This window comes from Acomys minous (assembly GCF_964271855.1).
Source record: "Acomys minous genome assembly, chromosome: 11".
Lineage (NCBI taxonomy): Eukaryota > Metazoa > Chordata > Mammalia > Rodentia > Muridae > Acomys > Acomys minous.
Window position 1 is genome coordinate 29,975,646 of NC_140492.1, and position 27,517 is coordinate 30,003,162.

Sequence of the window (27,517 nt, forward strand, 5' to 3'; positions counted from 1 at the left end):
GGATGATCAACAGATCATCCTCTGTAAACATCCATTAAAATTCCTTTGCGAATTAATCTTAAGTAACACAAACAACTTTAATTAGATAAACAACAATGTAGTACAAATTTACTACATAAGAATTGCATTCTATTTCCTTAAAACATAAATCATATTCCTTATGTTTTTTACTTCACTGTAAATTTCTTTGTATTTTTGCTGTTAAGATATTGAGTTAGGCTGGGCACTGTGACACATACCTGTAATCCCAGCACTCAGGGAGGCAAAGGCAGGCAGATCACTGTGAGTTTGAGGCCAGCCTGGTCTACAAAATGAGTCCAGAACAGGTAAGGCTACACAGAGAAATGCTGTCTAAAAAAACAAAAATAAAAACAAACAAAAACCAAAACAATAACAAAAAACTATATTGACTTAGATTTACCCTACACTAACTCAAATTAAAGGTAAGTGAGACACACTGGGCATATCTCATAAAACGTATTTAGAGAATAATTTGTAATGGATGGAAAACCTTTTTTGTCAACTTCACAATTGATATTCAAAGGTCACTTTTTTCAATTCAAATTCAATTAATTTTATAAATATGAATTGGTCATATCTATCCAACCAGGAACAAGTAGAACTTGTTGTATCTATTTATAAAATATTAAATGAGTTGTAATCTCCTATTTATTCTTGACTAAGTCTAATAAAACAGAATTTATGTATCCAGACAAATTTTTAATAACTATGTAAGTGACATATTGTTGCTAAATAGCCACATTAGAAAAAAATCACTGCTTACTTGTACTTTAAGACAGATTTTTGTAATATACTTTTATTGCCTTTTAAATCATGTGTTTGAAAAAAGTGTAGAAATTTTAACAAACATCCTCAAACAGAATAAATTATCACATTTTATTTTATATTTGGACATTTATTAACTGATTTGATTTTTTGACACAGCTTTATGACTTATATTCAGCAAGATATACTGACATTACTGCAAAATCTAAGTATGATTTATTTTATTTGCATTTGACATTTAACACATTCAAATGAAAAAAAATTGTTCAGATTTTTTAATTCAAGCTACTTTCTGATACAACTTTAGTGATATCAGTGTCTCACTTAAACAGTGATTTTTCTTGCTATCTACGGAATTAGATTTTATGGGATTATTACAGAAAGAAATTGCTACAAAAATATGGAGAATATATTTACACCAGGTAAATTTGCTTCCTAATAAATGAGTCTAGTTTTTTAAAAAAGTGAAAAGCAAAAGTTCTTGTTTGTGGTTCTACTAACAGGTTTATACTAGCATTTACATTACAGCAGCCCCAGGACAATGTAAGGGGCTTGAATATCTCCATTCTCCCCACCCTACCCTGCTAAAACTATACATGGCTGCACAAAGTCTCCAAAACAGTGATCTCATATCTATGGTCACCGTGCCAGGCATTAGTGCAATATGCTCCACAGATGTAGAAAGCATGTAATTCTGAGCTTCCTCCACACTAAGCTTTGATAGTCTGGAACTAATGTTTTTCTAAAGGTATAAGTTTCATATTACTGTGAACAACTATTTCTAATAGCCTCAGTCGGTTCAAGAATAAAGGTTAATTGTTCGTAGGACTACTCTCTTACAACACATTATATATATCTTCTTTTTATTATTAATTAGTTTATTTACTTTACATCCTGATCACAGCTTAACTTCACCTCCCGTCCTGTTGCTCCCTCTCAATACTCCCCTCACCCAAACCCTCTCATCTTCCCTTTTGTCAGAAAATGATATCAATCCACCTTGGTGTATCAAGTTGCAGTTGGACCAGGCTCATCTTCTATTGTGAGTCAACAAGGAAGCCCAGTTAGGGGGAAGGCATCCCTAGACAGGCAATGGTGTTACAGCCATCCCCTGATGCTGCTGTTAGGAGTATGACATGAAGACCAAGCTGTAAAACATGTGCAGAGGGCTCAGGTCCATCCTATGCATGCTCTCTGTTTGGAAGTTCAGTCCATCTACGATTCTATGGCCCCAGGATAGTTGGCATATTTTCTTGTGGTGTCCTTGACCTCTCACTCCTTCCTTCCTCTCTTCCATAGGATTCCTCAAGCTCCATTGTTTGGGTGTGGGTCTCTGCATCTGTTTCCATTAGTTGCTTGGTGAATCCTCTCAGATGACAGTTTTGCTAGGTGCCTATCTGCAAGTACAGCAGAATATCATTAATAGTGTAATGGGTGGGCTTTTTCTCACAGAGTGGGTCTTAGGCTCGGCCAGTCGTTGGTTGGCCATTCCATTAATTTCTGCTCCACCTTTACCCCTGTATATCTTGTAGGCTGGTCAAATTGCTCCAAGGTTTTGTGGATGGGTTGGTATCCCAATCCCTCCACTGGAAGTCTGGCATGGTTATAAGACATGGACTGCCCATTTAGGTTCCATATCCCCACTACTAGGAGTCTTAGCCAGGGTCATCTTCATAAAGTGCTGGAAGTTTCTATTGTCCTAGATTTGTAACTTGTCCGAGACATAACCCTGTGGATTCCAGATTACTTTCTCAGTATTCTCTTCCTCCATCCTCCCCCTAGTTGATCCCTTCAGCTTTCCTCCCCACCCCTCACCCACCCACTTCCCTTCCTTCATCCACCCTCTTGTCTAGTCTATTTCCCCTTCCAGTAAGATTAAAGCATTTTCCCCCTCTCCTACCCCTGGCCCTCATGTTACTTATCTTCTTTCGGTCTGTGTATCGTAGCATGTCTGTCCTGTACTTTATGGATAATATCCACTTATAAGTGAGTCCATACTATACATGTCTTTCTGGGTCTATTGTTTTTAATAGGTGAGTAGTATTCCATTGTATAAATGTACCACATTTCCTTTATCTATTCTTCAGTTGAGGAAGGGACAACTAGGTTATTTCAAGTTTCTGGCTATTACAAATAAAGCAGCTATGAACATAGCTGAAGTATGTCCTTGTGGTTTGGTGAAGCATCATTTAGGAGTGGTTATAGCTGGGTCTTGATGAAACTGAAAAGCTAACTCAAAGGTCACTGTGAATAGGACAGAATGGGAAATGGGAAAAGATCTTCACCAACCCATCCAAAAGAGGGCTAATATCCAAAATACTTAAAGTAGGCACCAACAAACCAACCTAGATGCCCTGTTCAGATATAGCCAACGGACTGCTCATTCTCCAAGGTTGTGGGGAGAGAGCAGGAACTGCCTCTGACATGCTCTCAGGTGTCCCCTATTGGATTCATTCCCTTTGGTGGGGAGGCCTGGAAGCGCACAGAGGAGGGGAATCACACTATCCAGATGAGACCTGATAGGCTGTGGACAGAAGGTGGGGGGGAGTTCCCCTTCTGTCAGAGGTCTAGGGAAGGGAACTAGGGAAGGAGAGGGGGAATGTCTGATGGCCAAGAAGTACTTAAAGAAATGTGCAATGCCCTTACTCATCAAGGAAATGCAAACCAAGTTGACTCTGAGATTCCAACTTACACCCCACAGAATGACTAAGAGCAAAAACTCAAGTGACAGCCCATGCGGATGAGTACATGTACAGCTGGCAAATGACTTCAGCAACATGGCTGGATATGAAACTCAAAAATCTGAGTATCCCTAATTTATATAAACAACAGAGCCATGGTAACAAACCACCATGTTTTTGGAACCAAGGTGATCCAAGAGAATTGACTAGCTGATCTATAAATAAACCCATCTAGTGAAAGTCATTTTATTTTTCAAAAGGTGTCAAAAATATACTACAGAAAGATAGCGCATTCAACAAGTAGTGTTGGGAAAATGGGTCTCTGTATGGAAAAAGCATAATTTGATGTATATTTTTCACCTGCTAAGAATAACGCCTGAACCAACCAGAGAATCGCAAAGGAAAAACCCTTTAATGTGTTCACCATGGGCAAGACTTTTCTGAAAATAACTCAACATAGGGAACAATACCAAGAAGCTTCAAACATTGTGGCATAAAGTTACAAAGATTCTGTGGGTGAATATATACCACACAGAATGGGAAAAATATTTGAGACCATACACTTAACAGGAGTCTAGTATCTAGAATCTGTAAATAGATAAAAATAAACAACAAAAGCCAAAATATCTAATTAATAAATAGACTAATAAATTGAATAAGCAGGATGAACAGGAAGAAATACAAATGACTAATAAATGTTTGAAAGAGTGCTCAGTATTCATAGCCACTAATGAAATTTGAATTAAAACTGCATTGAAATTTTACGTCAATGCTGTCAGGTGACTATCATCAGGAAAACAAGCTCTAAGTGTTAATTAAATGTGGAGAAAATGAAGTTTTATTCAATGTTGTAGACCATAAAATTATGTAAATATTGTGGAAATCAGTAGAGAGGATTCTAAAAAATAATTTTAAGTTGGGCATAGTGGTATAAGCCTTTAATCTCAACAATCCAGAGACAAAGCTAGTAGATGTCTGTGAGTTAGAGGCCAGCCTGGTCTACAAAGTGAGTTCCAGGATAGCCAGGGCTGTTACACAGAGAAACCTTGTCTTAAAAACAAACACACATTAAACTACTATATTATTCACTGGTTCAGTAATAGACTATCTGGATGATATAGCCAACAGATTCTAAGTTACCATATCATAGAGAGGTACTTGGACTTTCATTTAAAGTTTTTTTAAAATTTATTATAACTTATTCAGATTACATCCTGAATGTAATCCTCTCACTCTTATCTTCCTGTTCCTACCCACCTTCCCTTTTTGCCCTATTCTCCTCCCCTAGACCTCTGTCAAAAGGGGACCTCCTCCCCTACTATAAGACCATAGCCTATCAGGTCTCATCCAGATAGCTTGCTTCCCTTTCCTTTGTGGGCCATCAAGCTTCTCCTCCGAGGGGAAGTGATCAAATTGGGGGCACCATAGTTCATGATAGAGGAAGTCTCATTCTCCCTACACCCATGGAGAATGAGCTGTCCATTGGCTATATCTGAACAGGGGGGACTAGACTTACTGCATGCATTGTCCTTGGTGCAATAGTTTGTGAACACCCTCCTAAGTCCAGATTAGCCAGCCTTGATGGGTTCCTGAACCCTCTGGATCTTTCCATCCCTCCATTCTTCCATACCACTCTCAGTGCTCCACCCAGAGTCCAGAGGTGAGTCCCAACATCTACCTGATCCTCCACTGGCTGGAGTCTCTCAGAGGACATGTGGGCTAATATATCCACTTATAAGTGAGAATATACCATGCATGTCTTTCTGGGTCTGAGTTACCTCACTCAGGATAATAATTTCTAGTTCCACCCATTTGCCGGCAAATTGCAAGAGTTTCTTGTTTTTTAATAGCTGAATAGTATTCTGTTGTGTAAATGTACCACAGATTCTTCATCCATTCTTTGGTTGAGGGACATCTAGGCTGTTTCCAGATTCTGGCTACTACTAATAAGGCTTCTATGAACATAGTTGAGCAAGTGTCCTTGTTGTATGCATATTTTGGGTGTATGCCCAGAAGTGGAATAGCTGGGTCTTGAGGTAGCACTATTCCCAGTTTTCTGAGAAAGTGCAATATTGATTTCCAAATGGTTGTATAAGTTTGCACTCCCACCGTCAGTGGGGGAGTGTTCCGCTTTCTCCATATCCTCACCAACATGTGCTGTCACTAGAGTTTGTGATTCTAGCCGTTCTCTTAGACAAAAGATAGAATCTCAAAGTCATTTTGATTTGCATTTCCCTGATGATTAGGGATGTTGATCATTTCTTTAAGTGTTTCTCAGCTATTTGATATTTTTCTATTGAGAATTCTCTGTTTAGCTCTATACCACAGTTTTTAATTGGATTATTTGCTTTGGTGGTGTTTAGTTTCTTGAGTTACTTATATATTTGTGGATATTAGCTCTTTATTAGATGTATGATTGATGAAAATCTTTTCCTAGTCTGTGGGCTGTCCTTTTGTTCTGATGACAGTGTCCTCTGCCTAGCAGAGCTTTTTAGTTCATGAGGTCTAATTTATTAATTATTGATCTTAGAGCCTGAGCTATTGATGTTCTGTTCAGGAAGTCATCTCCTGTGCCAATGAGTTTAAGGCCTTTCCCTACTTTCTCTTTTATCATATTTAGTGTCTGGATTTACATTGAGGTCTTTATTCCACTTGGACTTTAGTTTTATCCTGGGTGATAAATATGGATCTATTTGCATTTTCTACACAATAGAATTTTATTCACCGGTAAATAAGAATGAAATTGTGGATTTTGAAATAGAGTGTATGGAACTATATATCCCTCTTAAACAAAAGAAAGCAGGGTTGGAAAGATAAATGTATGCTTTCTCATATATATATATTCCATTAATTTACAACCTAAATGTTTAGAAAATAATAAATAAATCAACCCCACAATAGTGGACAAATGTCATTGTCAAATTTATACCTTTATTCTATGGGTTCAATTATGTGTCCTTCAAATTTGTTAATATTTTAAGGTCCAAACCACAAAAACTGGTATTTTCTTATGTTTTATTTTATTATTTGAGAATTTTATACATTAAAAATTATATTTCGCTTTTCCCAGACTCATCAATCCTTACATTTACACCTAAATTTGTGTCTTCTTTTTCTCCATCAAGGTAAAACATTATACACAAATATTATTGATCTTGTGCCCTTCCACTGGAACATGGTTGTCTTGTTGGGATACTTATTTATACTTCTTCTCCTGGCAGGTAAAAATCACCAATAGCTCTGCCGTATGGGAACGACTTTGTGTTGAACTCCCTATCTCCATGATCTGATTTCTTCTGCCTTGGGTTACACAACTCTTATGCATACTGTCACAACCACAGTGAATTCATATGTCCAGTTGTACTGCTGTGTCCAGAAGACATATTTTGGTACAGTCTTCCAACATGCTTGCTCTTACAGTTTTTCTAACACTTCCTGTATTACAATGATCCCTCAGACTTTAGAGGAGCTACAGATTTCATTTAAGGCTAAGAATTCCTCATTTTCTTATATTCTTCACCTTGGCTCACTGTGCACATCTAGTTTGATCATCACCTACTGCAAACATGCCTTTCTCTGAGGAGAGTTGAGAGATGCCTTAATCATTGGTTAGAATAGAAGGTCAATCAAGAGACATTGGTTTAATATTCTGTTCATGTAGCAAAGTATTAGCTTTCTCCTAGGGTCTATGATCTGTCTAGCCATAGTTTTATGGCTCAATGCTGGTACCATGTATAAGTTTCATCATTAAGGGAGTGATTATTTACTCCTATGATTCACATACCACTCACTAATGCACCAGTGAGCATGTCTTGCCCAGCCAGTCATTACTGTAGTTCATATGGATCATAGGTATAATTGATTATTACTTTTTGCTTTGCTAGCACACATAGCAAAGACTAGTCCATGGAATATGAAACCTAGCCAGTAAAGTTGAAGAATCCAGATCAGCATGTGGATTAGAGGCAGCTTTATTTTGCCATGTTTTATGCCTCAAAGATGTAGTATCTTTAACCATAGGATTTTACTGTTACACTCTGAAGGATAACTATTGGTATTGATATTCTGTAGTGTTTGAGAGTCTATGGGTCTGACCAACAATTCCAAAAATTTAACCCATTCTTGACACTATGTCTTTAATTTGTTAGCCTTTGATGTCTAGTAGGGAATACTATTGCTTCATTATAGAATAAGTCCACTTTAACCTTGTTAATGAATGTCCATAGACATATTTTGGAAAGGTTCTATAATAGTAGTTTTCTATCTGACCTTTGTTTAAAAGCTTTTAATGTTATCATCTCTCCCAGTTTCTCTCTCCTACCCAGTACACAATCATTTCAACTTCAAGGGGTCCTATTTATTAATTGTTAGAGAAAATGACTATTTAGGTAGAATGCCCTTAAAGAGCTGTTTCCATTTAAATGAGGCAGGTCAGTTTACCTTACCTAACTATGACTCATGTTCTCTAAAGCAGCGGAAACACAAAAGAAATGACAATGAGAGTTACTAATCTTCATTCGACGAAAGCGTTAATCAAAATTCCTTACAATTTGATCATGAACTTCCAACCTCTTGAACACCGAGACTATTATTTTGCCTCATGGTGCTTTTTATTTATTTTACCTTCTTTCCCCTTGTAGACATGATCTGGAACTCACAGGTTCAAGTAATTGTGCTTTAGCCTTCCAAGCAGCTGGGATTACAGGCATGCCCTTTAACATTAATGGGATGTATTTTTATGGTAACCCTATAAGTGTAATTCACTGTGATATGCAAAAGAATTAAATCACCCTACATTAACAAGTTTCATTACTATAAGTTATAGTTACAAATAAGCATCAAGATTTGTTTTGTAGTATCTCAGTGTATTGTTTTACCCAATAGTAATAATGAATTTTATGCTACATTAATATGTACATTACAAAAAGAAAATTGAGCAACTTGTGTTTCTAGCTAGTTGAAAACCTGTACACGAAGACAGAATTGCTTTGTTGTAAAGGTAACTGATAAATTTTTAAAAATAATAAATTCAGATATACAGCCATGTAATACATATTGAATAGCAGCAAACAAAAAGCATGAAGCTTAACAATCTTCATTTAAGAAAAGTTAAAACCATATAGACTTTGAAACTACTTCAGACATACGTGTGTGCACATTATCACATCTTTTTTAATAAGAACTTTTCAACTGAATGCAGTGGCAGCTTTCAGGGATTTATATTGCCTCATCCTCAGCACAGCCATGCCTACACAAAAACAACCATGTCTAAGGGACCTGAAGGTGGCATTGATCTTGGCATCGCCTACTCCTGTGTGGGTGTCTTCTAGCATGAAAAGGTGGAAATAATTGCCATTGACCAGCGTAAGCAAACCACACAGAGCTATGTTGCTTTTATTGACACAGAAGGATTACTTGGGCATGCTGTCAAGAATCAGGTTGCAATGAGCCCCACCAACACAGTTTTTTTTTATGACAAATGCCTGATCGGATGTAGGTTTGATGATGTTATTTAGTCTGATATGAAGCACTGGCCCTTTATGGCACTGAATGATGCTGGCAGGCCTAAGGGCCAAACAGAACACAAACTGGAGACAAAAAGTTTCTACCCAGAGGAAGCGTCCCGTATGTTTCTTACTGAGATGAAAAAATTGCAGAAGCCTACGTTGGGAAGACTGTTACCAATGCCATGGTCACAATGCGAGCTTACTTCAGTGACTTTCAGCAGCAGGCAACAAAAGATGCTGTAACTATTACTGGCCTCAATGTACTTTAAATTATCAATGAAACAACTGCTACTGCTATTGATTATGCTTTAGATTAGAAGGTTGGAGCTGAAAGGTATGTGTTGATTTTTTTAGTATGGAGGTGGTACTTCTGATGTGTCAATCCTCCCTATTAAGAATGGAATTTTCTGGAGTCAAATCAACAGGCCGAGACACCCACGTGGAGAAGACTTTGTTAACCATATGGTCAACCATTTTGTTGCTGAGTTTAAACAAACACACAAGAAGAAGATCAGTGAGAACCAGAGAGTTGTCAGGTGTCTCCATACTGCCTCTAAACAGGCTAAGCACACAGCACACAGCACACAGCTGTGCTGTCTCGTGACAAAACAGATCTTGAAATGTATTTGTTTGTATAGCTAGGTGGTAATTTTTATTGCTGAGTCTTATTTTGTAGAGTTGATATTTTATTATAACAATTGTTAAGCAAGAATATTTCCTTCAGTTCATGTGGATAAGCCAAAATGGTAAGTGACATATCTACATGCAATATTGAAAAAGTCATACACTTTCATTTCATCACTTGCAGGAACCATGAAAGAAGCTATTTATAATTCATTTCTACCTAACACATGAATTTTTTTGTGAATTTCACTAACGAGGATACCTCTCTGTCTTAATTTTCACTTAAACGTGGCCATGAGCAAACTCAACCTGACACACAGAGGCTTCCTAGGTAATGAAAATAACATATTCTGTAGGCAAAGCTGGTTAATAGCTCACTATTGCCATATATAACTTCTCTGGTAGGATTTCTGAGGTAGGTTGTGACACTCTCATTTCAACAAAAACTTCCATAAACAGCAAAATAAACTTTGAGTGTACATACAATTTTGTGACTATACAACTACTTAAATGTGTAAGTTTTAAAATGTTTTCTCTTAGTCCGGGGATGGTGACAAATACTCTTAATCCCAGCACTCAGGAGCAGGTGGCAGAGGCAAAGAGATTTCTTAGTTCGAGGCCAGCTTGTACTACAGAGCAAGTTCCAGGACAGCCAGACCTATACAGAGAAACCCTGTCTAGAAAAACAAACCAACCAACAAACAAACCAACAAACCAACAAAACAAAACAAAATACAAGTGCTTTCTTTTATGAAGCATATTCATTTGTTATATTTACTATTAAATGACTATTACATGTTAATTTTCTTTCTTTAATTTTAGCTATAATTGTTGATTTCAACTTTATTATTTGGCAGGACTCTTTTCTTCTCATATGTTGTATGTGAATTATTTCCACTTTTAGGAAATTAGTGAAATGTATTTAATTTTGCTATATAAAGAAGTCACGTAGAATAGATCATTTTATTTAAGCTTTTGTTATAGAATTTAGAACTGATTATAGAATGAAAATTTTGCTACTGTTGAGTTTGACCAACATCCATATGAGAAAGTCTAGTGCTATTCTTACATTCTTACACTCCTTTCACATAAAACACATCTTAAAGAATATATACACACACCATCATGAAAATAAACAAGTTGGTACCCTATGAGCATATACAGGGGGAGGAAGTCCCCCTCAGTCATGGTCACAGACAGGGGGTAGGGGGAAAATGGGAGGGAGGGAGGAATGGGAGGATAGAAGGGATGGGATAACCATTGAGATGTAATATGAATAAATTAATAAAATATATAAAAAATAAAAAAATAAAGTTGCATAGACATGTGCATATATGTGTGTATATGTCTATGTGAATGGATGTATCATGCACATAAATACATATATAAAATTTCTATATGGTAATCTGAATTTTTGCTATAAAATTAAATTAAGTCCTTTTGACCTTTAAAAAAAAAAAGAAAGATAACCTGCTATCCTTCCTCTGAGTGCCATCAGGTCTCCCCCTCCAGGGAGCATGGTCAAATATTAGGCACCAGAGTTTGTGTGAAAGTCATACCCCACTCTCCACTCAACTGTGGAGAATGTTCTGTCCATTGGCTAGATCTGGGTAGAGGTTTAAAGTTTACTGCCTGTATTGTCCTTGGCTGGTGCCTTAGTTTGAGCAGGACTCCTGGGCCCAAATCTGCCATACTCTATGAGCATATACAGGGGGAAGAAATCCCCCTCAGGAACAGTCATAGAGGAGGGGAATAAGGGGAAAATGGGAGGGAGGGAAGAATGGGCGGATACAAGGGATGGGATAACCACTGAGATGTAACAAGAATAAATTAATAAAAAATTTTAAAAAATGAATACCTGAACGAAAAAAAAATAAAATAAAGGGCAATCACTGAAAAAAGAAAGAAAGAAAGAAAGAAAGAAAGAAAGAAAGAAAGAAACATAGGACAACCTCCTTGATCTGTTTTAGTGAAGCTTTTGTAAAGATTTCCATATTTCACTCATTAACTGTTTATACTGTTTAAAACTGCACAATTTTTTCTCTAAGATCTATAATTCCTTATTTTGGAAATGATATTTTTCTTTGAAAAATTATAAAGATATAGGACAACAATGTGTCTAAAATGTGATGTGTTCCTGGCAGATAGAAAGCATTTAACTATTATTTTTACTCTGGTACTTTTATATGAGTATAATTTAAAACCAAACTAAGGTATGTATTTAAGTATGCATCTCCTTGCAAAAGCAAAATACCACAGCTTAAGGAAGCATACAACGGTTGCCACAAGGAACTGTTGCCTGCTCGAGATATTTTAAAAATATATTACTTTAAATTTTTGTTTGACATTATGTTTGAAGAAAGGACACATATGTGCCATGCATTATGTGCATGAGGAGGTCAGAGAACAAGTTTCAGTAGTTGGCTCTCTTCTTCCACTGTTGGGTACCAGTGACAGAAACAGGCTGCCACATTTGCACTGCAAATACTCCACCACTGCACCATCTGTACAATGCACAAGACACCATTTTTTATTTGACTTTTAAAGGAAAGGCACAATCACTGACATAGGCACCTAAGACACTTTAATTATTTACATATTTACAGATTTTACTTTATATAAATTATATGGATAATTGGATTATACAGATATATTTTCAATGATGTTACAAAGAGTACACCTTTGCATTGAACATGGATTTGATTATATATATATATGGCTTATAATTTAATACAGTGAATCCCTCAGGTGAATTTGAGCAACAAACAACAATTGTTTCAAAGTCACAGGTCAAAGCATACATGAAATATTCTTTTAGCTTAGAAACCATTCCCATTGGTTGCTGCATAGATAATAAACTTCAGCATGTGGTCTCGAATGAAATGCAAAATAGCATCAGGAGCCCTGCTTCAAGAAACAATTAGACCTTCTGCAGAGTCATTCAGTAAAATTACATTATTGTGTTCAACTGAGAGGAGCTGTGCAGAATGTATTTATAAAATATAATTGCAGGGACAGCTGGCCTAAAAAGAAGGAATCTAACTAATATATGTTGTTGAGGTGGTTGGTTGTTTACTCCCCATTATGAGAATGGTTGATAAGAAGAACAGTCATTGTTGCACGGGAAAGAGAAATTAATTCAGGAGAATAATGATGTAGATTCTCATGTCATTTAAATGAATTTGAAAATGCATTGTTAGCCATGCAAGCAACATGCCTGGAGGATTTCTGCTCCTTGCTCCTACTCCTGAGGCCACCCATCTTCTGTGTAGCATTTCTCGGCTGGCTTCTTCTTTTATTTTCTTAACTTCCCTCCTGTAATGTAAACATGAGGAAGAGAAAGTGGATGAAGAACAAAGGATAGGCATACAAAATAGCTCCACTGTCTCTGCATAAAGGTTTTCTAGGGATATGATACCATGCTGAGATTTTATGAATAGCCCAGTAATAGTGCTCATTTAAACCAAAGGGGGCACCAACTGTATATTTTGCTCTTTTATAGTGAATTTCACTTTCACGTAAAGGCCTTCAAGATTTTTTTTGTTCCTATTCTTTGTCAAACATGGCAATTAATTTATCGCCATAGCCTTTCAATGCCATTGGAAATTTGCACTTGCTAAAATAAAGGTCTTTAAATTCTCATGATCATGAATTGTATAGATTGTCTCACATGAAATATGGAAGCTGGGGGCCAGTGAGATGGCTCAGCCTATGCTGGCCCTTGCAGCCAGACCTGAGGACCTGAGTTTGATCCCTAGGACTGAAATGATAAAAAGAGAGACTCTGCTCTTGCCAGTTTTCCTCTGACCTCCACATGAATGCAGTGGAAATTATGCGCACATGTGCCTGTAAACATGTGTGCACACACAAAGGAAATGTTTTTCCCTAGCCCACCAACCGTTGACTCTCTCTAAATCCAGAGGGAGAAGTGGAACCTTAGGAGCCCCACCCCACTCTACAATAGGGATGTCAGTAAATGTAATGTGTACAGGTCTTATGCAAGTAATCGTAGCTGTACTGAGTTCAAGTAAATACCACGCCTAAAAGATAGTGCTCCCCACATTCTATTCCCTCCTTGTGCTCCTGCATTCTTTCCACCCCTACATACAAGGTGATTTCTGAGCACCACAGGGGCTGCTATAGATGTCACCTTTATGGCTAAACAAACAACACTCACTCTCAGCACTATGACAAGTTGTTTTTTTTTTTATTTTATTTTTCTCCACTGTTACTTCCCTTTACTGGAAAAAAAAACTCTCTGACTAAATCTGACAGCCACACTAGTCTATAGAAATAACAATTTTTTAAAGGCAAGTTTACCTGTACATCACGTTCATTTAGTCAAACAGTAGCAATAGCTTATCCCCTAGGGTGCATGAGTTCTCTATCCTTGGTTTTTGAGCAGGTTTGAAGATATGGCTTAACTCCTTACTGTTTAAAAGTGTCCTCTGAGATGAAAAACATTCAATCCTACCGGAAGCTATATTAGCCCAAGGGGCCTGTTCCACGAAAGCCTTCACTTACCAGGAAACTGAGACAGAGGAGAGGACATTCTAGTGGGATTCTAGATGAGAGAATCATGGGAGAAAGGCAAAGTAGAAGGACCCAGAGGGTCTTAGAAGCCTACAAGTAGAACATTATGATAGGCAGATTTGGGCATAGGGGTCCCGCTCAAACTAAGGCACCAGCCAAGGACAATACAGGCGGTAAACCTTAAACCCCTACCCAGATCTAGCCAATGGACAGAACACTCTCCACAGTAGAGTGGAGAGTGGGATATTACTTTCTCACATACTCTGGTGCCTCACCTTTGACCATGTCCCCTGGAGGGGGAGACCTGATGGCACTCAGAGGAAGGACAGCAGGTTACCAAGAGGAGACTTGATACCCTATGATCATATAGAGAGGGAGGTAATCCCCCTCAGGAACAGTCATAGGGGAGGGGAGTAAGGGGAAAATGGGAGGGAGGGAAGAACGGGAGGATACAAGGGAGGGGATAACCATTGAGATGTAACAAGAATAAATTAATAAAAAAAAAAAAGAAAAAAAAAAAAAAAGAAAATCAGCTCACCCTAACAAAGAGGTTTCTCCTTTTTCCCTAGAACTGCCGTTTGCCTGCGGGCCACGTCTGTCTCCTCTCTACCCAGAGGCAGTCATTTCTCCCTCGGGGCAAATATCCCTCTCATTTCTTTTGTTCTTTTCCTTTGCTTTACATTTTATTTTATTAATTTATTCAGATTACATCACAATTATTATCCTATCACTTATATCCTCCTGTTCCTCCCTCCTTCCTGCTTTCACCCTATCCCCCGCCCCCTAGTTCTATGACCGTGGGGAACCACCAGGAATGGAGCACCAGATTAATTTCCAACGTGGATGCTTTCTCAGAAAATTGGCAACAGCGCTACATAAAGACCCAGCTATACCACTCCTGGGTATATAGCCAAAATACATTCTACCATACAACAAGGACACATGCCCAGCTATGTTCATAGAAGCTTTATTCATAATAGGCAGAGTCTGGAAACAGCCTAGATGTCCCTCAACCAAAGAATGGATAAGAAACTGTGATACATCTGCACAATAGAATATTACTTAGCTATGGACAACAAAGAAATCATATTTGCAGGCAAATAGATGGTAGAAAAGATCATCCTGAGTGAGGTAGCCCAGACCTAGAACGACATACATGGTATGTACTCACTTAAAAGTGGATTTTAACCCTATAGTACAGAATAAACATACTACAATGCATAGACCCAAAGAAGATAAGTAACAAGGATGATCCAAGGTAGGATGCTTAAATCTCACTCACCAGGGAAAATTAGAATAGACAAAGATAGTGGTTGAAGAGAGGGAACAGGGTAGTAGAGGAAACAGAGAGATATGAGGACAGAGACCTGGAGAGATCAGGGTAGAGATGACAAAAGGCCTATAGAGAAAAAGAGGAACTGTTGGCAGAGGCAGCTCTATGACAAGCTGGAGACCTAAGTCAGGGTAGGGTGTGTGTGTGTGTGTGTGTGTGTGTGTGTGTGTGTGTGTGTGTGTGTGTGTGTGTGTGTGTGTGTGCAATATGAGAGACACTCTCTAACCAGACAAGTCTCCTAGTAGAGGAAGGGGAAAAATGCAAATACAGCAGAGACTGAGGGAATGTCCAAGCAATGCCTGGCCCATCCTGAGACACACTACATGGGAGAGAACCAACCCCAACACTATCAATGATACTCTGATATGCTTGTAGACAGGATCCCAGCAGAGTTCTCTGAAACGCACCACCCACAGTGCCTTGAAAGAGATGCTGAGAATCACAGCAAGCAGTGGGCAAAGTGGGCATAGAGAGTCTAGTGGAAAAGTGACGGGAAGAATAAAAGGACCTGGAGGTGACGGGAGCTTCACAAGAAGACCAACAATGCCAACCAACCAGGCGCAGAGGGGCCTGCTGAGGACTGAGGCACCAACCAAAGACCTCGCATGGACAGGACCCAGAACCCCTGCAGGGATGTGGCCAATGGGTAGCTCTGGCTTCATGTTGTTCTTATATTGGGCGGGGGGCATGTACTTTCTTGCTGTTTTTCTTTATTACTTCCCCTGGTGGGACTGCCTAGCCAGGCCAGAAGGAGGAGAGTGTGCTGAGTCCTGGTACAACTTGATGAGCTAGAATGGGTGAGGCTCCCTTCTTCTGAGAGGTGGAGGAGAGGGCGTGAGGGAGAGGTAGGAAAGGTGGGACTAGGAGGTGAGGAAGGATGGGGATGCTACCAGGATGTGAAATTAATAAAAAACAAAATTCCAACATCATTTTTAAAATGACTCACAATACAGAGAAAAGTATTAAAAAACCTTTCCCTTAAATTATTATCAATGATAAAAATTATTTTTCAGTAAGTAAAATTAAAATATTAAGAAAATTAACTCATACATATTTATTTTTATGACTCTCTTTTATGAAATTAAAGTTAACACATCAGTATTATCTGCTTGCTTCTTAGGTTGTATGTGAACTGACTCACAGAATCCTTACAGTTTTGTTTTACTTTACTATCTATCAGTTTTGATTATTTGGGGTTTAGCTTTAAAGAATAAATTAAAGACATTTTTTATTTAAAAACAATATAACCTGAGCTCATACAGATGTGTCTTACCTGAGGACTGTAAGATGCGTGTAGCCCAGGAGACCTATGAATACATAAGAATACAAAATAATGAACCTACTTAACATGATTTGTGGTGAACATTTTTGGTAACTTCATTGCACAGTTCTAGAGAGTTCACTTTATAGAGGACAGCATCCTGCCTTGATGTCAAAGGTTAGGCACATCTCCATCGGTTCGTTAGGAACTCTTTAGAGGTAAGTAATATTTTCTCCAGATATTTAGCTTTTGGTTAACGAATATATATGAAGGTCCAACATCTCAGAATATTTGAGGTTAGGTGTCCATGTAAAACCTCAAGAATTTTTAGCACACTATCTTGGCAGGAGTCCACAAAAACATTATAAATTCCATAACGTAGAGACCATATGTTTTTCATCTTCAGTGTAGTATAATTTCTGACACATAGTAGGCTTTTAAAATTTTTTGTTGAATGGAAAGTGACTAAAAGGCTGAATGTTCTTAACTTCTGACTTAGCAGTTGGAGGTTATTTTTAAAATTCAGTGTGATGAAAATATGCACTGACTACAGCAGCAAATATTTGCCTTTGACAAAGGTCCAAGGGTTTTTGCTAGGTATGCTCATTCCCTGAGTATCAGGGAGGAAGTATCAAAAGTTTTCCTCTTTTTTTTTCTTTAATACAAGCATCATGGAAGGAGTTGGTTCATTCTCAAACACAGTACTATTGCCCTTACGCTTGTCCCCTTCCTGTCTACTCTGTGCTGAATTTTCCATCATTTAGATATTTATAACTTTCGTATATAATACCAGTGGGTGTCAAGTACTTTTCTTTAAACAATTCTCAAACTATTAAATTCTCATTCAGTGGGTTTTCAATTGTGTATTAGCCATAAAACCAAAGAACATCTTTGTTATGGTTATTGTTTATTCTATGTCTAGAATTGTTTTAAAAAGATATCTACCACAATTCATTCTATTCATAAGAAGAATGTGGTTGAGAGCTACTAAATTGTTTCCTTTACACCACTGTCTTTGTAAAAAAAAAGTATATTTTTAGATATATATAAAATATATTTTAATAACTGTACTATGTTTAGTGTTACTTTATCTTTCTACCTCTCTTTCTCTCTTTCTCTTCCTCTCTCTCCCTCCCTCCTTCCTTTCCTCCTTCTCTTTCTATCTCTCTCTCTGCTCTCTTTCCTCTCTGTTTCTCTCTGTTTACTCCTTTCCTGTATGTGGTTGTGTGTGAGATTTTTTTCCTACATATTAGATTATTTATAGTGTTTATTTATCCAAATTAAATCCATTTAAACTAGAACTAAAAGTACATGGTTGAGCATGTCAATGTTTTCTAAGAACTCTTTGAAATTTATTTTGAATTTATAAGTTCACTTTACATCATGATCATAGGCTCTCCCTCTTCTCCTCCCAGTCCCAAACTCCAGCCTCCCACCTTTTCCCCCTATCCTCCCTCCCCTTCTCCTCAGAAAAGGGGAGCCCCCCAACCCAACCCAGCACATCAAACTGCATCAGGACTGAGCTCATTCTTGTCCATGAGGTCGAGTAAGGCAGGCCCATTAGGGGGAAATCACTGAAAATCAGATAAAAAAAGACTATGTCATAGACAGCACCTTCTCAACTTACTAGCAGACCAGCATGAAGACCAAGCTGCCCATAGGTTACATATGTGTTAGGGCCTAGGTCCAGTCCATGCATGCTCTATGGCTGATGCTTCCATCTCTGTAAGCTTAGGTCACATAGGCTTAGGTTAGATGCCTCTGTTGGTCTTCTTGTGGTATCCAGTGCATTCACTGTGTAACATTTTCCCTTACTTTCCTGCATTCTTATGCCTGAATTATAAAGTCTAAAGATACAGACAGATCCTGATCTTTTTTCAGCACTAGATCTGTTGTTCATATAGTGACTGCTTTCCACTGACTCTGTCTCTCTGTTTCCTCAGACACTGGCATAGTTCAGCCTGGAGACCTGGGTAGTTGTTGCTGATATTTAGCGTTTGATAGCAAAGGCAGGTCTCTTTTATTTTTGTCATTCTGTTCTTCAGTTATTATAAGTCAGTATACCGATAAACATTCTAAGAGAAAGACTAAATTATGGAAAAAAATCTGAATCCATTACTGTCTACAATTGGGAGAAAACACATGCATTTAAATTACTGCCCCAAAGTGCTCTCAGTAATTCTTCAAATGGCGCAATTCAGACAGGAGGAGTGGTGAACAGGCTCCCTGAGTGTAGCAATTATATTTCTATTATGTCATCTGGAGGCTCTTAGCTGCTTCTGTATCAGGACCTGCATCATGACCATAGTACAGACTGTTTTTGAGGAAAAGAAATACTGCCCATTCCTGGCTTTTGCATTTTAATTATGTTTACAAGATTCCTTTTTACAAAGCTAAACACTGATCTGGGTAATTGTTATATCCAAAGCAACAGACATAACCATCTGAGTCAAAAGGCATTGTGTTATCATTCAAACGGAACAAGTAACAGCAGGATCAGAAGAAAACTTCAATTCATTGTCCTCAGCTCCATTGTTTTACTCTAAATCCCAATTTTCTTTTGACTGCCTCCATATGCAAATGCACTGACATGGGCATGCAACCTTAGACACGTATTTTTTTTAACCAATCGCATTGTTTACCCTTATGCCCAATTCAAAAACCACGGGTCATCCTCAAACACAGCTACAGCAAATGGATGACTTACAATGTTTTAGGCAAGTTTTAGGCATTTAGACCTAACCATATTGAGAATGCCAATAACAGATTGCCATGCTAGTTGTGTATGTTACATGGTTAATGATAATTTTATTGTTCCCCAGAAGAACTGAGCTGACTATCACTGCCCTGAAGAGCTTTCAATCCAAAGATATTTTCCCCTGTATCTATCCCGAATAATTTCTTGGCCTTCAGCTGCACAACGATTCCTTCAGGATGGAAGGTGGTCTTCGTGATGGTTATTTGACAATGGTCTTCACTTGGATCACGCCCTCTAATGAAGGACTTCCCACTGTTCATCTGGTAGGCTCACCAGATCATGCACCCACAGGAAAGACCTTCTAGTCCAGTGGTTCTCAAACTGCCTAATGCTGTGACTCTTTAACACCGTTCTTCAGGTTGTGTTAATCCCAACCATACAATTACGTAATTGGTACCTCATAACTATAATTATGTACTGTTATAGATTGTAATATAAAAATATGATGTGCATATATATATATATGACTCCCAGTGTGGTCATGACCCACAGATTCAGAACTGCTGCAATGCCTTCTTTGATAAGCCATAAGCCTTTATCACTAGGAAGTATACTACTGACTTCACGGCTATTTTTTTTTTTACTATAGGGTCATAATCTAGTGTGAAAAACATTAGCATTTGCTGGATGAATAAAGTTCTATAGTCTGTTAAATCAAAGTCCATATGTCAAATATCTTGAAAATTGGCAAACAGTAAAATTTACACTGTTCCTGAAGATACATGGATCTTTTGATGCTATTGTAGGTCATACTGAGAACACTAGACTGAGAGCAAAATGGAATTGACTGCATCCAATATATCAAGTGATGAACAAACACTACATATTTTTCCATCTATCTCAAGCCTTTGGGATAGATTCATAGAGGACCATCTTATGTAAGAATACAGCCATGGCTGCATTCAGATGAATTTCTTTGACAAGAAATTAATTCATGGAATAATTTCCCACCAAGAAACATAACAAATCCTTCTGGAATGTGCAATAATATGATCTTAGGGTGTTTTCACACCCAGTCATAAAGCCATGATTCTGAAAGACACCTAGTTGACATCGTCACAGGACTTTTGCCTCTGTATAGCCCTCAGGACATGTGAACTTGCTTTCTCAGCCTTTCTGGAAAATCAGCTTACAGTACTTTTGCCTTTTTTGATTAATATTTGTAGACTGTATGACTTGGAGATGACTGATTTATGTGGTAGAGGCTTAGGTGATAGCTGACTCTGTCATGTAATGCTATTTGAATTGATGCCATTTTTAAGCATTTTGAGTGCCAGTTTTTTCTCAAGGAGATGGTTGCAACAATTCCTGATTTATCTACTTTATGAAAATTACAAAGCATATGGGATACATTGAAAGGAGAACAAAATCCATATAGCAAACTATAAAATAAACCTTTTTTAAATGTCCTTATACATAGAAACAAGTTATTTAGAATCCTCCTTATTTACATGAAATTTTATATAGTGGATTTTCTTGAAATGACAAATAACTGACCCAACATTATAATGCCAGTTATATCTAAACATATGTTTTACATGTCTATAAAGTCAAAGTTCTCTTATATATTCCAATGAACCATAAAAATAATAGGAGCTATGACTATTATTAGATTCTTAGTAATTTTAGAAATGTTTTCTCTTCAAGTTCATATCTTGGACATCCAAAATGTGAAATATTCTTACTTTAAATATGTGACCTCTTGGGGGATGGAGAGATGGCTCAAGCAGTTAATAGCATTGGTTGCTTTCCCAGAGGACCCAGGTTCAATTCCCAGTACCCACATGGCAGCTCACATGTTATGTTATTTTATAAGAATGATCCTCTTTGTATGGGAGATCAAATCACAGTAGAAGAAAGCATATCTGATAACAAAATACCAGGACCAGTTAGACATAACTGGGGTGGGAGTGCTTAAAAGACAGAAAACACCTGGTGCTACAACACCACATCTTCCAAAGAATGTGTGGATTCCACAGGAAAGAGCCAAAATTTGACACATTATGACTCCCTTCTAATTGGTATTTCAGCTACAGAGATACCATAAACATTCACTCAAGCTTGAGACAACCCTTTTCAAAGTTTTGCATATTAATTAAGTGTCCTGAGATTCCAGAAAGAGATAATTTCCTAGTAAAAAATGATTTTTTAAATATGTCCTATTTCTTCTACTGTGGAAGGGACAGTTTGTTCTTAAATATGACAGAATTTTGTTTTGGTGAGACAGTGATAATATACTAAATCATGATCTCCATAGAGGGAGGAATTTTTGTTTCTGCTAACAATTGATGGATGGTAATGTTTATACAACAGCCACCTCGAGCAGTGGTGATTGTGTTTATCAGCCATCTAATTATATTGCAGTGGAGTAAATTTTTTTTGCAATTTTTTATTGCAGTGACCAAGAGATGTTAAGATTATCTCATTTGAGTTTTGAGAATAGAAATAACGTAGCCTAATTGTTTAAAATACTTTTCCTCTTTTTTACACACTGACTTTAGTATTGATTTGTTGTTATTACATGTATATATTCTATCTAGTCAAAGTTATGTAAAGACATAAATACATATGATTGATAGATCAATAGGAGAGAGAGAGAGAGAGAGAGAGAGAGAGAGAGAGAGAGAGAGAGAGAGATGACAGATAGATGATAGTGCTCTATTGCATTTAACACTAAGGAATTTTTGTCATAAGTGTATAATGTGATTAAAATATAATAAGTTAAATTATAAGTAAAAATAAATAGAAATAAAACTAAACTAAATAAAATATGTTGCCATATTATATATGCATTCCTAGAATCATTAATGATTGAAACAATGAAACAAATTTTACATATATTAAATATATAAAAAATGGGTTGTCTTTACTTCTCTAAACTCAGTAACTATGATTTTCCTGCAGAACCAATAAAGGTATTTGATGTGATCCCCATAAAATGGTCTTCTGTTTATTATGACATCAAGTTTCTCCACAATTCACATGGTATTAAGCAAAGAGAGAGCCAAATATAATGGTACAGACAATGCTGTTCAGTTTCCCACTTTGGACTAGTTGAGATCAGGATGGGGGCCCAGGATTAGCAATGTAAAAAGAAGTTAACATACACACCTATATGTCAGTGAGCAGTAGGGATTAGCACAGATCCCTTGTGTCTGCTTTAGCCCTCTCCCCAGCTCCGTCCACCTGACACACACATGGTTCTTAAATTCTGTGGTTATATCAGCCTGTAGATTAAAATCTAAACACTTGCAGCTAGGATCCAAATAAGAGAGAACAAAAGGTCTCAATCACTTAGCTACAGGTTTCTCAGATATAAATAATAAAATAATAGTTCATATCTGTTATATATATATATAATTAAGCCAAACTCAGATTAGTCTTTGCGGTTCTTGGCAAAACATGTAAAAATAGAGTGAGGATAATAAATAGAATGATTATTATTAATACTATTGATGACCTTGTTTTGCTGCCCTTTCTTCCCATATCTTTTTCTGTATCCACATGCTGTTTTTTCATAACGTTAACTTTTATAAACAAATGAATAAATTTCTGAAGACTTGATAGTCATACACAACATATTTCTATAACATTTTAAAATTATGCCTTTTATTTATTTCTGTATGTACACAAACACGGGTGTGCCATGGAAGACCTTTGGAAGCAAAGACAGCTTGCAGGAGTAGAGTCTCACCTTCCACCATGTGGGTTCCTGGTGGCTCCGAGCACCTTTACCACTAAACCGCCTCACTGAGTCTCTCTTCAGCAGTGTTTTAAAGAATATCAGCCACTGTATGAATGCTCACTATTTCAGGTAATTCCTATACTGTGTATTACATTTAAAATGTACTTTGACTTGGCTTCTAAACTGATTAATTTCAATGCTCACTGGTTAAGACAAAATGGGAACCCATAACAAACATGCTATTTCTTGAGATATTTCACTTGCATTCACATATTAACCAATTTCAATTCTATGTCGATTCATCCTCTTTTCCAGATTGACCTCCAAGCTGTACACCTGCTGACACTTGAGGTCAGTTTGAACCTTTAGCCTCTTCTGTACTGACGGTTTTAGATCTATCTTTTTCCACACTGAGAAGGCAGATACTGTCTGCCGTTTCTTGTGCTTACACATTTGTACGCACACTGACATGCTGAAACTGCAGTATCCGGGAGCAACGCTGTGATGGCTAATCTTGATATGAAACCTGACTACATTTACCAGACAGTGACTTTCACCAGCTAAGCTGAAACCTCTACCAGATTAAGAGTCACTTCCGTGACATACTTGACTATGAGAGTGTTCTCAGTGAGTGACCGACCCATCATCCTACATGGGGGTGGTACCATTCCATCTGATATCACTGGAAAAAATAAAAAGTAGAAACTGCATAGAGCACTAGAGCTCATCTTTCTCCGCTTCGTAACTATAGGTGCACTGTTTCCATATCCTCACCTGTGATGCTCCGACAACATCTCTTCTTGAGGCCATGTCTTCCCCTCACAGTGAATCATGTGACCAAACTTTGAGTTAAATAAATAGGTATTCATTTTAACCAGGCACTTTGTCAAATCAGTGACAAGAGCTTACCTGCATGCCAACAAGTACTAATATATTTCCTAATTAACACCTAAACAATGGCTTCAAATAGGATGTGTGTCATATTGCATCTGCTAACAGACACGTCATAGGAGAAGAGATTCTCACTGAACAATTTTTTGTTATCACACTCCAAAGAAATCAGTTGCAGCAGGCCAGGACTTTATAGGTAGGACAAGTGTGTCCAAGCAAAGCGCACAAGAATTAAAAAAGTACATGTTCAGGCTTTACACTCTATTACATGATATTGAAGCAGGAATATAAAACAACCGTCTGTTCGGGCTGCGCATCCTTTTCTAATTCATCCATTCACTAGTCACAATGTTTTTCCAGTCAAATCCAGCAAGCCAAGGAATAGCCTAAGAACAATGGAAGAAGAACAATACAGCTATAATCAGAGTGTGGGCATTGTGGCGTTTAGTTATATTGCTGTGAGTAACTAGAATAAGTGTCTGAGGTGTAGTTCCCTGAAACAGGTTGACTGGGATGGGATGAAGAGGCTCAAATGCTCTTTCATCACAGAAATCTCAAAATCATGTGTTCAGTGATAAAAGGAGACAGAAGATGAGGAGAAAGCACTCACAGGTGTTGACAACAGAAGATCTAGAATGAAATCTACATTGAGATAATACACTGAAATATTTTGGGAAGACTCCCCGAGTTTCACTTAATTCATCTATAACATGATAATAAGTCTTAGTTTTTAAGAAAAAGAATATTGAAAGTCCATGAGATCCAATATAAATATTTTCCTGAAATCAAACCTGAAAAAAAGTCTCCCATACAATCCAAAGAATGGATAGAGTACATGAACACAAGGAAAAAATCAAGCCATCTCTAACTCATATCTTCCCTCTCAATCCTAAAGACTATAAATCTACAGTGAAATTACTTTTAAAAGAAAGAAAACATATAAATGGATGGAAGAAAAGAGAGGAAAAGAGTCAAGAGTGAAAAGATGGCTTTTAATACTAGAAAAGAATTATTCTTTCTTAATACAAAATGACTATATTCAATCATGGCCATAGAAAAATATATAGAACATATGGAAAGAAACATACTATAAAATTAAATTGTCAACAGCTGTACATGAAAAGTATGACCACAAAAAGAACAATAATAAGCAGTACAAAAATATTCACTAGGTATCTGTACTGGAACATAGTACATTAAAAGAAAAGATCAATCATTAAGCTGTCAAATTCACAGAGCCATTAAAAGATGAAAAGTATTACATTATTTCCAAGAATGCCGACGAAAGTGTGGCCATGGAGGCTCAAACCAAATCTTATTTTAATCTTGATTCCAACACTGTACTTGTATACTATGACTTTGGTACAGTTTTAAAATATCCTATCAAAATAAATTCCATTGTTTATCAAAGATAAGCACTATTACCTACCTCTTTATTGAATATTAGAAGTCAGTAAAACACAGGAACAAAGCTAATTTACATATTTAAGCCTATGTCTGATCTTTGTCTGAAATGAGAATGAAGTTATACTACTTGCACATAATACTCATTCAATAGGTACTAGGTTTATTTTATTAAACCTTCAACATAAAATGGGTCAATAGAATCAGTGACCTAAAGACACAACCAGACTCATCAGAGAATCCATCTTATGAAAATGAAAAGCCACTGAAGGGGAGAGCCTGACCTGACGATGCCCTTGAAGTTTTCCTAATCACAACCAACTGTACAGAAAAAATGTATTTTCAGATTCAACCAACAGACAGGGTGGACAGAGGTCAGGACGACTCTGGTATAAGAAGACAAGCTACATCTGGAGATGACAACAAATTTATCAGCATCAGTCATATGGCGCTAGTTTTGGCACACAAGAGAGGTGTAAAAGTGGGAGGTCGTGGTGACTAAGGCTGAGTTCTAGAAGGCTGTTTAGGCAGCAAGGCCCAAGTCTGTAGAAGGAGGCACTGAAAGGTCTCTCTGTGAAACTATGAAGGCAAAATCCAAATTTCTTTGGAGAGCATGGGATAATGGAAATGCTGAGACTATGGTATATTTTCTGCATGGAGGGGAGCCACAGACAAGAGGCTGTGTATACTTTAGGTGGCAGGGCTAGAAGGGGGGAGCTTGCATGCCCCTTGGTGCCTTGCTAATTCTATCATGAACTTCGGGTATTAGGCATGGGACAGTGGAGTTTGGCGTTTGCTAGCTGCATTGCTCATGGGGCAGTCTTATCTCCCCTGTCTATTCCTTACCTTTTCTCTCTTTTGCTATATAGATGTTTATACTGTACCCTTGCATAGTGCAGGGGTATAAATTTATATTTTAGAGGCTCACAGATAAGAAACTGCGATACATCTCAGAAAAAAAAGTGTATTTTTGTTTTTTCAAGTTTGGAAACTGATAAAGACTATGGGGACATAGAGACAGACTAATTGTGTTTTGCATGACAAACACCTGCAGCCTACAGACTGGATAAAGATCTTCACCAACCCTACATCTGACAAAGAGGTAATATCCAAAACATACAAAGAACTCAAGAAATTGAACACCACCAAACCAAATAATTCAATTAAAAACTGGGGTACTGAGCTAAACAGAGAAGTCTAAAATGAGGAATATCGAATACTGACAAATACTTAAGGAAATGCTCAACATCCCTAGTCATCAGGGAAATGCAAATTAAATGACTCTGAGATTCCATCTTACACCCATCAGAATGGCTAAGAAAAAAAGCTCAAGCAACAGCATATGCTGGCAAGGATGTGGGGAAAGAGAAACACTCCTTCATTGGAGGAGAAGCCCTGTGGGAACCCAAATGAAGGGGATGCAGGCTATCCAGATGGGACCTGATAAGCTGTGCTCAGATGGTGGGGGAGGAAGACCCCAGCTGTCAGAGGTCTAGTGGAGGGGGATAGGGCAGAAAAGGGAGGGAGAGTGGGAACGGGAAGATTAGAGTGAGGGGATTACAATATGGATATAAAATGAATAAATTATGATTATAAAAAATAAAAACTTTTTAAATGCTGTCTTTATGAGTAAGGAATAGAAAGTTGTGGTTTTAATATTATGTGTTAAGGTGTCTGTTCCATTAGGGGGACACATAAGACACTTAATTTCAATTGTCGTATCTTTAATCCAAGAATAAGATTTAGAGTCAGTATAGAAATACATTTTTGGGTGCATCTAAGAGAGGATTTTCAGAGAAGTTTAACTGAAGAGGGAAGCAAGCCCTACCCTACCCTAAGTATGAGGAGCACCATTCCACAGGCTGGCGTTTCCGCCTGAATAACAGAGAGAAAACAAGTTCATCCCCTTCGTTCCCCATCTCCTTCTGAGTGCGGATGTTATCAGTCACTTCATGCTCAAGCCAACGCAGCTTGCCCTCTGTGGTAGGCTGCATCCCCTCAAACTGTGAGCCCAAACCAACCTTTGATACAGTCACTGTTGTCAGCCATCTCAT

General features: G+C 37.6%; 1 long non-coding RNA gene across 1 annotated transcript; it reads right to left on the reverse strand.

Moving 5' to 3' along the window:
* Positions 1-959: 959 nt before the first annotated feature.
* LOC311608435 lies at positions 960-16,774 on the reverse strand. The gene is made up of 3 exons (XR_014782974.1): positions 16,738-16,774; positions 12,812-12,913; positions 960-2,179 (listed from the first exon to the last, which is right to left on the reverse strand). It is a non-coding gene; the product is annotated as an uncharacterized lncRNA (long non-coding RNA).
* Between the last annotated feature and the right edge of the window lie 10,743 nt (positions 16,775-27,517).